The sequence below is a fragment of the Zootoca vivipara genome, chromosome 3 (assembly GCF_965207765.1).
Source record: "Zootoca vivipara chromosome 3, rZooViv2.hap1.1, whole genome shotgun sequence".
NCBI classification, from domain to species: domain Eukaryota; kingdom Metazoa; phylum Chordata; class Lepidosauria; order Squamata; family Lacertidae; genus Zootoca; species Zootoca vivipara.
Window position 1 is genome coordinate 27191248 of NC_142586.1, and position 16778 is coordinate 27208025.

The following is a 16778-nucleotide window of genomic DNA, read 5'->3' on the forward strand; positions in this document are numbered from 1 at the left end:
GAAAGAAAAAGAAAGAGAGAGAAGACTGAAAGGGAGAAAGAAGGAAGTAGAGGGAAAGAAAGAATAAGAATGAGGGAGAGGAAGAAAGATGGGAAGGACGGACGGACGGAAGGAAGGAAGGAAGGAAGGAGGGAGGGAGCAGGAGGGAGAGAGGAAGGAAAGAGGTGAGAGAAAGAAGAGTAGGAAAGAAGGAATAAAGAAGGAGATAAAAAAAAAGAGAGAAGACAGAGATAAAGAAGGAAGGAAGGAGAGGGAAAGAAAGAATAAGAACGAGAGAGAGGAAGAAAGAAAGGGAAGGGGGGGTCGCTGCCTTGATTCAGCACCAGAAACGAGCGCGAAAGGACCCAGGGGCAAAAAGCATTTCCCGTGCAGCATGAGGCAGCGGGTGTCCGTTTTAGGAGAAGTGTGTAAAGCCTCAGAGTTGCACGTTCGTGAGGCTGAGCCGCTGCTGAGCTCACGTTCATGAGGCTGAGCCGCGGCAGGAGGAGGAGGAGGTGAGGCAAGAGGAGGCGGTGGAGGCTTGCCGGGTCGGTGCTCAGCAGCGCCGTGCGGAGAGTCCCGAGCCTCTGGGACGCAGCAGTGCTCTGTAGCACTTTGAATCCTCCTCCTCCACGCGGCGCTGCTGGGTGCTTTGTCTATGCTTCAGTAGCAGCAGCAGGAGCAGCAGCAGCCGTTTCCAGGCACCGAGCCGTGGCAGGAGGAGGAGGATTCAAAGTGCTACAGAGCACTGCTGCGTCCTAGAGGCTCGGGACTCTCTGTGCAGCGCTGCCGGGCGCTGACCCGGCAAGCTGCCTCCTCCTTCTCCTGCTGTGGCTCGGGGCGCTCCACGCAGCGCTGCTCTGGCCGCCTTTCTACCCCCCCGGCCCCAGCTGTTTGTTGGCGCTATGCTTCAGCAGCAAGGTCCCGCTGCTGGGTCCCGCTGGCTGGGGCGCTCGGTGGGCCACATGACGAGGTCTGGCGGGCCGGATTTGGCCCCCGGGCCTTGTGTTTGACACCCGTGCTCTACATGATCCGCATGTTTAACATCATAAAGGGGCCCCATCCCTAAAACTTACATGTCCTCTGAAACAGTCTCTATCCCAAAGCCATTCAAAGATAGCCTCAAAGTAGAATCATACTACTGTACCCAAGCTCACCGATAAATCAAGACTATAAAATATTCACATCAATCCTGGCCAACTGTTTAAAATGCTTCCTACACAAACTTAATCCGAGACCAGCCTGGATTTGTCCCCGGTTGCAATATAACGGACCCCATTAGGAAATTAGTGGATTTGATTGAACACAGCAAAACAACCAAATCCCCACTAATGATCATGTCCCTGGGCTTCCTTAAAGTCTTTGCTTTTTTTGGAATGGAAATTGGAAATACTGTACCTAATTATTAGGTATTAACCAATATGAAATTTGGCCCCAATTTACAAATCCTTAAACAATTTTACGTTAAAGCTTCAGCAAAAATCAGGATTAAGAGAATGGACTCCAATACCATAGCAATCCAAAGAGGCACAAAACAAGAATGTCCATTATCTCCCTTCCTATTCATCCTAACCCTTGAACCATTAGCATTCTGACTCTGATCAACCCCTGACATCAAGGGAGTGGGAATAAAAGGCAAAACCCATAAACGAGGCTTCTTTGCAGATAACCTGATGGTCACAACACCAGACCCCATAAACACAGCAACTACCTTAACCAAAGAACATCTTCACAACGGTGTTGCGCTTACAAGTGAATTTCACAAAATCTGAGGCTATGTGTTTCAACACCTTCACCCGCATATCCCAAAAGAATTCACTGACACCACAAAGATAAACTGTGCTGCTCCTAATTCAATACCATTGGGTACAAATAACCAGAAACCTCATCAAATTACGGTATACCACTCCCTAGGGCTGGAATCAACAAAGACTTAAATAAATGGAACAAAACCAACCTCCCAGACAAGATAGCCATTGATCAAAATGATAATTTCCCCCAAAGTGACCTGCTTATAACAAACCCTTCCAATTTGGATTCTCCCAACCCAACTCTGTAGGTGGCAGAAAAAACTACATTTATCTTCTCACACAAAAAGCTATGAAGAAACTCCCTCAGAAGGAAGATGGGGAATTCCAAGTATAGAATTATACTACATCGCCAGCCAAGTGTACCACACAATCCCATACATTTTAGAAGACAAAATGAAACAATGGGTGCACATAGAGATCAAAATCAGAAACACCCCTTCCACAGTGTACCCATTCCTCCAAAACAAACTAAGGAAAATTTCCACAACATTAAACAGGTTCACACAGTCCATGGATGGAAAAAGTAGAGAAAATGTCCCCAAACCCTCCCCACTAATCCCCTCAGCCCACCCCCCATTATTCCATCATGAAGCCCGAGCTTCCAAATATAAACATGGCAAGCCAAAGGCTTACACAGCCTAACAGACTTCTACAAAAATGACAAACCCATGCCGACACAAGAAATACAAGACAAACTAGGGGGCATCCAAATATTCTGGCTGATACATCACCAACTATATGCCTTCTTAAATAATCCAGCAATAAAAGCAGCAGCCACCAGACTCCCAACCACCTTCGAAAAACTTCTGATACAACAGAGGGACATAGTAAGGGGTTGGCATCAACAATATACAAAATACTAGTCCAAGACCCCACAAACCCAATGGTCTAAACTCTGGTCTAAGCCAGTGTTTCAAGACAACAATCCACACTCACACTATAAAGAACTCATGAGCCACCTACTCTCAGCAGCTAAAAGTGTCCTAACTAGACACTGGAGGGACTCAAGAATGAACATTGACCACTGGTACCAAACTATATGGGAAACAGCCATACTAGAAAAGCTAACCAACCAATTGAAACTAGCACGGGGAGAAGAGGATGCCTTCACCCTAGTGTGGCTTCCTTTTATTACATATACAGTATAGCCCAGCAAGACAACAGCATAACTCCCCTGACAGTATACAGATTGGTATGGCTAATTTGACCCAAAACTCCCACCCCCTTACACAAATAAACAAAATTGGCTGCAACCAACCATGGTTCTGGGCTCCCCAATTTCCCACAGCACCAACAAAAATAAATGAATAGAGAACCTATCCACGCGACGCTGACACAAAATTCCATACATACATTATGCAAAAGACGGAAACAGAACTACCCCCTTCTCTCCCCACTTCTCACTCCGCCCCCAAACTCACAGTGCCTATAATAGCAGTATCTCACACCAAATGTAACTGACTTGTAGAAAAGACCCTATGAACTGAAAACAGAGATGCTATAAGTACCTTTGTTATCCAGGAAAATCTTTCAGTGAGTGGATTGTTCTCCATTCTTCCACAGATCTTGTTCATTCACTTGCCATAGCTTGACTATTTTATTATTCTAGTGAGGAAACAACCTATCAGGCTGAATGGTGGTCTCATTCTCCATTCGTAACTCACAAGCAAGGAAAGAACTAGACGGGAAATTCAAAGAACACCTCTTTCTACAGCCAACTGGGAGGATTTTCTACGTGGTGACTCACTGGGGCAAATGTATGGAACGAGTGCTGGTGTTGATTCTAAAGACTGGTCATATTTAGGAGGCTTTCTTCATAAAGTTGCATGGCAACTGTGCAGAGATGGTGGACAATTGTTTCTTTTCATTAGCAGCTGCATTGCAGCAGTCACAGCAAGGTACATGAATCAGTCGTTTCCTGCAGTGAATTGCAGGTTGGAGCTTCATTTTCCTGCTTCCAGCCTCCATCGCTTGGGTGGAAAAATATAAATAAGATGTTTTGACTTGGACTTAAATACAAAAAAAAAATAGCTAGAGCCAATACTGAGTCAATGGAGGGCACCACATTTTAATATCACTGATCATATGGCTAAGCCTTATTTCATGGAGTTTCTGCAATGACATCCTCAGCTGCTGTTAGCCACATTCAGTGTAGACAACTGGTTTGCATATGTAGCAGCTTCCATGTGTAGGCACAGACCAAAACTGCTCAGAAACTGCTCGTGCCAATGAAATTCCCTGTCGCAAAATGCATCTAGAACAATGGGAGTTTCGAACACTGTTTTCAGTGTATTTGTTTATAATCTGTTATAAACTGTTTGGAGATCGTTTGAACAAAAAGGTTACACAATTTTAAACAGACACTAACACCATGCCTCTGAGTGGCTTCAAATGTGCAAATAACAGCAAAGGGGTTAAAAGGAAAAAACAAAGCTCCTAGTACAGTAATGCCAGTGAACTAGGAAGACTTATTTGTTGTTTTGCCTCATCACTTGCACAGTGCAGTTGGAAATCCAAGAGATGCAACCACTGAAGTTGTATGAACAAAACTCACCACAATAAAATCTCTGCATAAATCACTGCAATTTCCCACAGGCAGAAGAGATGACAGATTTTGTAGGTAATTTCATAGTACTCTCCTCCATACTTCATATTCCAAGGTCAACCTATTCTCTCCATTCTTGAGAGTGATGCTGAGGGCAGGAATCAGCTAACTACTCCTGCTAGTGGAAGCCCACACAAAGACTTGTGCTAGGTCAATGGGACTTCCCACCTGGCACCCGACCCCAATTTCCTCAGGGGGTTTTAAGCAGAGGTTGGTGGCCATCTGTCAAGGATGCTTTAGTTGAGATTCCTGCCTAGCAAGGGGCTGGAGTAGATGACCCCTGGGGTCCCTTCCAACTCTATGATCCTATGATTCTAAGGGGTTATTTGCAACTTAGTGGTAGTTGTCATGCACCTCTGGATCCACAGTCTCTTTAAAGGCTGCAGACTTTGGGCACCACCCCATGACGTAAGGAGAGTCAACCCCGAAACCCTCCGCAACATCAACTAGTGTCAGATTATAGCCAATATTGGGAAATCCATTAAATTAAATTAAGTGCATGTCATGCAAAATCTACCAATGCTAACATTGCAAATACGCCTATAAAAGTTACCAGCTTACTAAAATGTTCTCTAGTTTTACTGCCAATGCAGACCTACTATAGTCATATATGAACTGTGGTGCTTTGGTCAGAGGTAGATTTAGAGCAGCATGACAGGTTCCCCCCGCGCTGGGCACCAAGCCAAGGGACACACCACAGGGCATCACAACTACGACATAGTGCACATACAGAGCAGAAGGCGAGAGGCGGGGACCAATACAAGTTTCTCTCTACAGATCTGTCCTATGCAATGCTGCATAGTTCACTAGTAGAATATTTGTTTTGTACATGATATTACTAAGAATAAGATGATTGGCTGAGTTAGCCAAGTCCAGCAGCCCAAAATACAGCAACCATTAACACATCACCCCCAAAAGGGAAATGCATTACCAAAAAAGGGGGGCAAAGGGGGATTTAGATTTGCATATGCTGATGTCTGTGCATAGCAGTAAACTGAAGGGGAAATACTGTAATTAAAACAGAAATATAATTCACTGCATACTGGGCAAGACAGTGACCAGCTGATCTGTAAATCTGCACAGGCTGCTGTTTAGGTGCTAACTGTGGATGGGCGACTTCTAGGCCCCTATTCCTCACTGTTTTTATAGTTCCTTATCTTTAAGACTTGGCCTGGACATCTCTTTAAGCAGATGAGCTTTTCAAATAGAGAAGTATCCCCTAGAAAGTAGGACACAAGGACAAGCTGATCATTGTAGTCAATAACCTCAACTGGATTATTGCAATGTGTTCTTTGTTGTGCTGTCCTTGGGTCTGGTCCGGAGCTTTAGCTAGTGCAGAACACTGCAACTAGACCGATGGTGGTAACAGATGGCCTCCAACACATTACATCAGGGTTAAAAGACCTTCCCATCTGCTACCAGGCTAGGTTCAAAGTTTTTGTACTAGTCCAGAATACCTTAAGCCCTATCCAGGAAGGAACACCTTACTCGTATGTCCCAGATCAATCCCTGAAATTATCAGGGAGAGGACTATGAGTGATCCCTCAAGACCAGAAACACAAGTGCCTTCAATGCAGTGGGTGCAACTCTATGGAACTTATGGGTCAACGATGCAAAAAGCTCCATGAATGATTCAGCACAGGAGCCCTGTGTGCATTCATGCATGCCCAAATGCCTGGATACTATGGATTTTTAAATATTCATTGTACACATCTATAAAATACACAATGCATAATGTATCATTTAGATGGTTTTTTCCTGAACTCTTCCAACCAAAAGTTCATTCAGTGGCCACCTTTGCTTATCATGCCACCTTCTTCTATGGGACAACATTTGAGGCCAGATAAAAGTGAAAAGGACACATGTAATCCTGGCTCCAATATAGGTCTGGGAATGGAGTTTTACATGTTCTAAGTACATAGAAGACACTTGCCAGATCAGACCAAAGGTCCTTCTAGTCCAGGCATCCCCAAACTTTGGCCCTCCAGATGTTTTGGACTACAATTCCCATCTTCCCTGACCACTGGTTCTGTTAGCAACTCTATGGAACTTATGGGTCAACGATGCAAAAAGCTCCATGAATGATCATGGGAGTTGTAGGCCAAAACATCTGGAGGGCCGCAGTTTGGGGGTGCCTGTTCTAGTCCATAACAAATTGTGGTAACCAGACTGCTATTCAACCTGATATACCTACAAATCTTAATGTAGTGCCAGCTAGCATCCTAATTATAAGAGTAAGATTTATAGTCTCTGGTTGAAATGCATATATTTAAACACTCTTGTTCCAGGTACCCTAGCCAAATACTCCAGAATATATACTTAGTTCCTTGCTATGTAGCAGTATAGTGTCATTATACACGGTTAAATAATGAATGCTTTTTGCTCCAGTGCTGATTGCATTTCACTGGTCAGTGGGCTGTATAGTGCTTGCTCAGAGTTTTACGTTTACTCGGGGCCTGTGTATGCACGCACACATGTACGCCATTTCTAGCCCTGCCAGGCAATTCAAACATTGCAACTGGGTCTCTACTCTTCTTGTTGTTCTTTCACTTTAGTAAACCACTAACTTTAACCATCTCTTCCCTGTGCCTTCAGTAAGAAGTAACTTTTTTTGGTTTTTTGCAAATGTGAACAAATAGCACATAGTCTTCTTCACTGTATTGTACCACTCTTTGCTTCCCTGGTGGCCTTCAGCTCTTTTGAACTACAGCTCCCATCAGCTCCAGCCATTACAGCTGTGTAGGCTGTGGCTGATGAGAGTTGTAGTCCAAAACACCAGGTTGCCAAAGGTAGCGCTATACAGGCGTCGGCAACATTTTCTGCCCGTGGGCCAGATGATTCCCACAGACTATCGTCCTTGGGCCGTACTGGCACAGAAGCGATTTCCAGTGCCGCACTGCCCATGTCCGGAACACTGGAAATGGCTTCTGTGCATGTCCGCAGCTGCACAGAAGCGATTTCTGGCGCTGCAGACATTTTGGAAATGGGCAGCGCAGCACAGAAATTGCTTCTGCGCATGTCCGCGGCTGTGCAGAAGCGATCTCCGGTGCTGGCTGCCTATTTCCAAAATGTCCGCAGCGCCAAAAATCGCTTCTGCAGCTGCGTAGACGCGATTTCCGGCGCCGCTCGGAGAGTCTCTGCACCGCGTTGCACCAGTTTACCGCAGTGTGTGGGGGGCTTGCCGAGCAGGTGGCTCGGTTCACCGGCGGCTCGTGGGCTGGATAAACGGCCTCCATGGGCCATATCTGGCCCATGGGCGGGAGGTTGCCGATCCCTGCGCTATACCATTCAGAGCACAGGTGGGAGGTCCTATGATTGAATGCTCACTCCTGTAAAAACGTTTTTACATATGATGTGTGTAACCCCACACCCAAAATTCCAGAGAGTAAAATGCTGGCCAGGCCTTCTTTTTGACATACTAAATATGAACACCTTGATGTACCCATGAAAAATTCTTTTTCCTGTTTCATGTGTGGAGTTAGTGAGGCAGACGGAAAGGCCCCACAAAAGAATTGAATTTTCTGCCTGGCTCAGTGTGTACCTGGACAGATTAGCAAGATTGTTAGCACATCAAGAAAGGGCAACAAAGAGGTTTAGGGATATGAGTGAGAAGTTTCAGTTTGAACCTTCTAATACTGGGGTAACCAATAGGGTGCTTTCCAGATGTTCTTGTTTTCATCAGCCATAGCCAGTATGGCCAATTGTCAGGGGTGACAACATCTGGAGGGGACCACAATAAAAATGTAACACAGAGATTTAAAAAAAGTACGTAAGATGTTTGAATATTATCCATTAGCTCTGATGCACAGCTATGGAACATGCTTTCCAGTATTTTCCTTAGGACAAAGCTAAGGCTTCTGTGTGAGGTTGTGGAACAATGGAGCATGCAACTTACCTTCTGCATTTTTTATATGCAACCACCACCCCTCAAAAAAAAAAAACCAGCAAACAGCTTTCACCTTTACCAAACACAGGGTGTTTTTTTGCATTGCATATTAATGGGATTGTTGCATCACGTGTTTTTCTGCATGAATGCAGTTTTCTTACTTTCTCACAGAATCACACTTTTACAGATGGATGGAACAGTCTCCAGACAAGCAGTTGGCAAACAACATATGAATCACTAGAAATGTTTAATGAATATATTTTCAATGCCCTAGGTTTAGGCTGGAATCTTAAAAGATTTAGAGCCTAATTGTCATCTCCCATGTGTGCACTTTATGCTACTGTTTACCACAGGGTTGGCCGATGTGGTGCCTTCCAGATGTTGCTGAACTACAACTCACCTCACCATTGGACATGCTGCCTGGGACTGATGTGAGCAGCATCTGGAGGGCACCACATTGGCTGCCCCTGGTTTACTACTGGACCTTCCATTTGAAACAGCAGCTTCCAATGAACTCTAGTAGGAGCTGGTGCTTTCTGCTGAAAGGCTTTCTGTTTTAATATTAGCATAGCTGTCGAGTTTTCCCTTTTCTCTCGAGGAAGCCTATTCAGCATAAGGGAATTTCCCTTAAAAAGGGGGGGGGGGACTTGACAGCTATGTATTAGGATTCAGCTGTACATCTAGAAATCCTACTGTGGACTCCACATTCATTCTACAGATTATCTGGGGATTTGGATAATCTTGCATTGTTTTCTAAAAGTCTGATAAACACACGACTGCTATGAACAGGCATGCTGGTGCCCTAAGGATGAGAGCCAATACATTTTATTCTTTCTCCCTCTATGCAGCTCTGAGTTATGAGAGTTCAAGTGGGCTTCTGAATGTGCCACCTGCATTCTGACATGCTGAAGTGCAAGGGGCATTGTAAGACATAAGGGACATTTGCATTTGGTTTAGGTCTCAATGGACAGCTGGAAAGTAGCATTTTACAGGGGTTTTGGGAGAAGTTATAGTTCAATGGTAGGGTGCTTTATAATGGCAAAGATCACCGGTTCAATCCCAAGCATCTCTAGGTTGGGCTGGGAAGGGCTTTTGCCTAAAATAAAGGAAACCTGCTGCTAGTCAGTTCAGACAATACTGAACTAGAAAGACCAGTGGTCTGACTTATTGTTGGACAGATTCCTAGGCTTCTGTTCATTTTATTTGTTTGGAATCAGAGTATTTTCCCATTCTGGTTTGTAGAGGTGATAAGCCAAGCTAGAAATTCAGATAATACTACACAACTCTTTCAGTGGGTCAGCTTTTACTTATGTAACACTAGTTTAATTTATAAACCATTACTGATGCAGAAAATTGGTCCCTTGAAAGTTGTCGCCTTAGCTATTTTATCTCTTCACGGTTTTCTGGGACTAATGTGGCAACAGTTTTTTTTATACAGTTACTTTGCTTATTGAATAGTTGACCAGAAAGCAGTATGCAGCTCCCTGACCTGAGAACAGGTGAAATACGCCCTGTAAACTTGCTACTGTGTTTTGCACAAATTGTAGTTAATAAAAGGTCCTTAGCAACAGTCGTAAGTACAGCACATTGTCCCAAGTGCAACACATTGTAATAATCTGAACAAGATTTACCATGGCATAGATAACGGGGACCAGGCTATCTCTATCTAGCAGTTATTGTTCTATGCAGACTACTGAAAGATATTTTATGCTACAGACAAACCCCACAAGTTTCTGTAGATAAGGCTGCAGTGAACAGGTGGTATGCAAAGACATCCAAAAACAGGTTGAACACTAGATGAACCCACAGAACCTCTACCTTATCTGGATTGAGCTTCTGTTTTCTGGTCTCCATGCTGATCACAGACAATTCAGAATTTCCACAGCTTCATCTGTATTTAATGAAAAAGAGAAAAAGAAGCAAGTGCCATTAGCATACTGATAATACCTCACACTGCAACTTCCAACATAGAGCCAATGCTCCCGTTCCACTTACACAACAGACTTTACTTCCTCCTCCTCCTCCTCCTCTGTAGCCCCATCGCCTCAAAATCACTGGAAAGTGTAGAATAACACTTGCCCTCCAGCCCTGAAGGAGCTGCTCCAGATGAAGAACTGTGAGAGGAGAGAGACTTTCTGCTGCTCATCAGGCAATGGCTTTTTCCACCTGCCTTGCCCCACCCTCCAGGCCTAGGAACCTTTCTCATGCCATTACTTTGAGAACACCAGAAACAGCTGGGAAGAGAGGAGTTCAGGGACATAAAATAATAAGTTGTGTGCCCTTGTTTCTCAATTTGATCCACTTACATGGTTTTGTACGGTTTGTGTTATTTTAGAAACTGTGTCTTGCTGTTATTTTTATTGATTATAGTTTAGTAATTCTTTATTGTCATTGATAAGGGTAAACTGTTTAATTATTTGCCGATCTTTAATTTTACTGTTTACTATTATATTCTAATGGATTATTGAATGTTGCTTTATTTGACATAAATTTAAAACTATGCCCTTTTAAAATGTTATTGGGGGGGGGCTATTGAGTTGTTTTATTTTTATTGTGTATTTTGTGGTTTTATATCTTGATTTTATTCTGTGAACCGCCCTGAGACTCCCGGGTGTATAGGGCAGTATATAAATTCAATAAATAAAATAATATAAATAAATAAATTGTTTATTTTAAAGCTACCCTTTTTTGTAATGGATCAGATTGTTATTACATGTGTGAACTTTGCTGTCTTGTTTCTTCAGCTTATAAACCACCTTGCCTATAGTAATGTAGAAAGGCGGTATATGAAATGAAATGAAATATCAGTTTATCTCCCTGCAAACCAATCAGAATGAATGCTCAATAAACAGGTTGTCTGGAGCCATCATTATTGATTTACATCCTGAAAGGATAAAATGGGACAAAATACAAAGTGGCACTTTAATGACAACAGTGTCATGTAGATGCTGCAAAAAAAAAAAGTATGTTTAAGAAAAAGCCATCTGACTTTGCAGGGAGTTGGATTAGACAACCCACAGGTAAAAGATAAAGGACTCCTGGACAATTCAAGTCCAGTCAAAGGCAACTATGGGGTTGCAACGCTCATCTCACTTTTCTATGATAAAAAACACCCATGTGGAATTACCCAAAATTGAATTTCTTCAGCTATGTTAAAGCTCTTGCCTCCTCATCTCCCATCATTGGTGAGCTTATCTGGCTCAAGATATGAACCGTGGGAAAACATGTTTGTGATTCCAAAAATGTAGCCCATAGCTACCATAAGCAAGGAGCAGACAGAAAAAAGTACTGCATGTAGCACTGCTGCCACCTAGTGGCAAATGACGTCAAAACTGCATGAGGAGCTTTTAAAGTTGTTTTATTTTAAATTAAAGGGTTCTCAATATTTTCCTGCCCTAAGACAAATTTTGTATGTTAAGTCTACTCTTCCTGGTGTTCACCCTCAGACCCAGATGTAACTCCTACACTTTTGAGTGTATCTAAAGTTTCTGGCCATGTAATAAAACCAACAGATGAAATTAAGGATTTAATGTTGGAGCCTGATATTATTTATGGTTTTGTTTCTGAAATGTATACAGTACCCCGTCCTTAAATGGCCAATTACCATTCCTAGGACAGGTCTGGCAAAAAGAAAAAGTTATAAATACAAATATTACAAAACAGCTGAAGCAACAATTTAACAACTCACTGCAACTTAAAATGGTTTTGTTTTGTTTTTTAGTCAAAGCCTCTATGAAGCACTGGGCAATAGATATAGGACACAATATAGATTTTAACCTCTGGGGGAAACTTTGGAAAAGCAATTTGAAGTTTAATCCTTAACACACAGCTCCAGAACAACGATGGCTAAACAGTTCACACTGGTGTTTTATTCAATATCCACAGTTCTTTAAACTGAGTTGAAGCCTACCTAGGCAAGACAAGTCCCTGTCTCTATTTCAGTCCCAGTCCACTTCCCCCCTTTTAGCATTCCAGTAAGGTAAAGGTAAAGGTACCCCTGACCATTAGGTCCAGTTGCGGACGACTCTGAGGTTGCGGCACTCATCTCGCTTTACTGGCCGAGGGAGCCAGCGTTTGTCCGCAGACAGCTTCTGGATCATGTGGCCAGCATGACTAAGCCGCTTCTGGCGAACCAGAGCAACACACAGAAACACCGTTTACCTTCCTGCCGGAGCAGTACCTACTGTATATTCCTGCGTATAAGACTACTTTTAAAGCCCCAAAAACCATTTCAAAATTGGGGGGGTCGTCTTATACGCCGGGTCCCCCGTGAACCGAGCTGCCCGCTCGCCTAACTCTATATTTTAAATAGAAAATGGGGGGGTCGTCTTATACGCCCAGTCGCCTTGTACGCCGGAATATACGGTATTTATCTACTTGCACTTTGACGTGCTTTCAAACTGCTAGGTGGGCAGGAGCTGGGACCGAACAACGGGAGCTCACCCCATCACGGGGATTTGAACCGCCTACCTTCTGATCGGCAAGCCCTAGGCTCTGGTTTAGACCCGCGTCCCAGTGTCCTTCAATTTCCCCCCTTAGTATGCTTCCTCCATCTCTCCTCCACTGGCTTTACTGCACCCTTTCTCTCAGGCACCTACTTTATTATTTATTGAATTTATATACCATCCTATACCCGGAGGTCTCAGGGCAGTTCACAGAAACCTTCCTCTGTTCCCTTTCCATTGCCCCATCTTTCCCTTCCTTTCCTACGCCCTCCTTCCTCCACCTTTCCTAGACTTCCATCTCCACCTGCACCCCTTTCCCTCAGGCCCTTGTTTATATTATTATTATTTTCATTTAATTTGTTTGCCTCCCTCCTCGCTTTTCTTTATCCCCATTGAGCTAACTACGGTCCACCCCAGTTTTATACATAGTGGTATTTGTGAAGAAACCCTGTTTAGCTGAAATGGTTAATGGGCATTGTCACGTGTTCTTTCATTTGTATTGTCATGTGTTTGATGGGGAAAGCCGAGGGAAATTCGGTTTAACTGCCACTGAGGAACCTCAGCTGACAACTGAGGTGGCGTTGGAGATAGAACTCTCCGTATGCAAAAGAATAGAAGGCAAGACACATTCCGGTTGGTTAAGGGCAGGTTTAGAATTTTCAGTTCCACAGCGTGATTGGCTGGGGGTAGACAATGAGAACCAGAAGACGGTAATAAAAGCCTGGGAGCAACACAGTCCGGGGTCAGTCTGTGTTGGTTGGTGCTTGATGTTTGTGGTGGGCAGCCAAAAGTAGACAGCAGCAGAGGAAGGGGAATGAGGAACACGACCTGAAAGGAAGCAATTGTGGCTTGGTGGCCAAAGACTTGCAAAAGTAGACAAATCACTTGGCTCAGAAATAATGGGAAAACCAGCCTCCAACACTAAGGGAGAAGAGAGCGAGTCTCAGTTTGGAAGGCTAGGCTTGTTGGGATCCTGAAAGCCAAGTTTGGGGCAAGAACTCTTTGGTGAGAAAACCACAACAGATATTTAACTTCGCAAAACATGCAGTAAAGAACAAAGTGTGGAAATATAGGCTGCAAAACCTTTAAAATGTGCCCTGGTACAGAGGTAGGTAGACCACCCATTTGGTAAGTCATAAAATGGTTTACTTACAAAACTCTTCCAAGGTCAGATCCATGTGTTTTTCCATACAGCTGTAAAACGTTGCTTAGTTACAAAAGGTAAAAGTTCCTAAACTATTGGCATAGAAAAAAATACTAGTTTCAAACTCCATTCTTGTCTGAAACAAAATAAGCTGGTTAAAAAACCATACAGCTGGCTGGCTTGCTGAGACCTCCTCACATGCTGAATTCCACATGTGGAGTGGGATTAAAAAAGGCTTGATTACCTATTTCCTCCCAAGGTGAGGGGAAGTGACATAGGCTAAGCCTCACAGGGCAGCTTGCTCTATGGTTTTAACCCCTTTATGCACTAATTAAGAGTCAAGCATGCTAGCTTTCTGAGACTGCTTACCCTACAAGGCTCTGGTGTCTAGTAGGAGAGCCAGAACAAAATTTCAGGATAGGATAGCAGAAGCAGACCTGTGCTTCAATAGGTCAGTAGGGGTTGAAACAGAGATTTTAACACAAGCTACAGTGTTGGTGAGGCATAACTGGGATAGGGTAAATCTGGCAAAAGAGTTTTAATAAGGTTCTTCAAATCTGTCCAGACTTAGTAAGAATAGTATAAAATAAGCTTAGGGTACAAGTGATATCAAACAGCAGCAGCAGTATGGTTTAGAAAGTTGGGTTTTGTTAATAAGTATGGAAATAACCCCATTCCCTCCAGAATAATTGTGCAGATGGAGCAAGGGAATTGGCTTGCTGCAAGGGCAGAATTCCAGTGGGCATAAGGCAGGCCTGAGTTTTCCTACACACCTGTGTACTAGCTGCTGGTTTTATGAAAAGTACTAAAGCAAGCCATGAATTAAGTTTTCCTCACTGCAGTTCATAGTAGGAAGCGGCTCTGGGCACTGGCGGAGGAACGGGAGTGCGGAGGGAGCGGATCGCCCCCGGCACCACTATTCCAGTAAGGTGCCATTGTGGCGCCCCCCCCCAGAAACGCACTGCACCCCCAATGCACCACACCCCCACAGGTGGCACGACATGCCCCCAGAACACGCGTCACGCCCCTACGGGCGATGTGTCATGCCCACAGGATGTGCACCGCACCTCGGAGGGTGCCAGCAACACCCCTGCCTGCTCTCTTGCCCCCAGTAGCAGAGCATACAGCTTCGCCACTGGCTCTGGGTGGGCCTTTCTCCCTAGTGGTCACAGATTCCCCAAAATGGCGAGAGATATCCAACAAAGTTATACTTTTATAAGGTAGGCTTGGTTTCAATAGGTCTACTCTAGAGTATGAGTTGGATATGCTGCCTCCAACATCCACATATTGGGTGAATGTAGAGTTGGCTATACTAATGGAATGGGTACTCCTGTGATTAGGACACGGAATCCTCCACAAACGTAGGTTGGTTGTTTCTTCAGACCTTTGCCCTAGATGGAAAGGCAAAGAGGCAGATGCACAACAGCCTGTTATGCCTTCTTGCGGAGCACTAATGATTGGAAGGGACTCTGTAACCCTATGGAGTGTAGCCCAAGGCACTGTCTGACCCAGCACTTGAGGAGCCTTAGAAGCTGCTATTAACATCTACAGGGTTTCCTGAAATTTAGTTGAAGAGATTCAGAGAGAGAGTGCTAAATTTTGGAAAATAAAGATACTGAGAAAGAAGAAAAAACCATTTGGGCAGCAGCAGCCCCACAGCCATAGGAGTAACAGAGATGGAGGTCTACGATTGATACTTTTAATGTCTACGTATCTATAGCAGATAACACCTATGGAAGATGGAATGCATTTTTAATTAACCTTGTCCAATACAGATGTTTGGGTAACTGCAATGCTGCATAAAGTAGGAAGCAACTGCTTTTGGCAGCTGGATATAGTTTTTGGATAATCATAGCTCACTTTGTAAGTCTAAGGAACAGAATGCACCATGCGGGACAATATGCTATTATGCTACAAGTACTAATCAAGGTGACTTTGACCCTCAATATCTCCAGTTTTAGGTTATCAGTCTACTTTTCCTGTTCCATTGTATTTTAAAACTGAAATAACCTCTTCTCATATAATTTATACTCAATTAACCAGCAAAGCTATGCATGACTCACTATTGCAGAACTCCACTGCCCTAGAAAAATCAGAATTTGAATACTAGTGCCAGCTCTAGTGGGCTCTTTCCCTGCAGGACACCCAGCTCCTCAATACTGCCTGCTCATCCTCAGGAGCACAGGTAAAGCTACTTCTCTACCAGCTTAATAGCAGTCCTGCTAAGTATGTTCTGTAAGTGCCTTTGGGCTTTAACCCATCATTCATAGCTGAAATTAAGGAAAAACTGTGTTGCAAATAGCTTGCTTTTCAAAGTATTTGATTTACAGGCTATAATTCACATCTTGGTTTTTCTAAAACATACTTTAGTAATTTTGTTTTATAGCTATTATACACCATTCAGAACACCAGGAATCATAGAATCTGACTCAAGTATTAATTTATACTTTTAAGTATTCAAGTTCCTGCTGATCAAGATGACACTTGTGCAAAGCTCCCCCCACCCCCGGCCCATTTTGTGGTGCTACCACCATGAAAGGGTGAGACATACAAGAAAAGCCAGAATCTGAAGCCACAGAAACAGTGGCAAAGGCAAAACCAGCATGTCATTTACACTTAAGCAGTCAAAACCAAAACTCACTTCTCACGAGGACTGCAAACCTGCTGTTGTGCTCCCAAGTCTTTGAAACCAGTCCCGCTGAAACAAGATGCATTTACTTTTAAGCCTATGTTTTATAGTGGAATCCAATTCTGAGCTACAGTTCATACAAATCTTCAAAAAAAATACCTGCCTTGAAGAACCAGTTCAGCAGATTCTTAAAGTGTTCTCATTAGCAATATGCTACATACGGGCCATTTTCCCACACAAATGCTTTGCAGAGAACATTTTTATTGTTCAACAGAATAA

The 16778-nt window shown here is 43.6% G+C and overlaps 1 long non-coding RNA gene across 1 annotated transcript in view; it reads right to left on the reverse strand.

The window, feature by feature from the left end:
• LOC118082391 (uncharacterized) overlaps nt 1–14120 on the reverse strand; it is a 28693-nt gene extending 14573 nt beyond the window's left edge. The window contains exons 1-2 of the long non-coding RNA XR_004692258.3: nt 13880–14120; nt 10100–10172 (exon numbers count right to left, since the gene is read on the reverse strand). This is a non-coding gene — a long non-coding RNA (uncharacterized LOC118082391). The remainder of the gene's footprint in view (nt 1–10099; nt 10173–13879) is intronic.
• Between the last annotated feature and the right edge of the window lie 2658 nt (nt 14121–16778).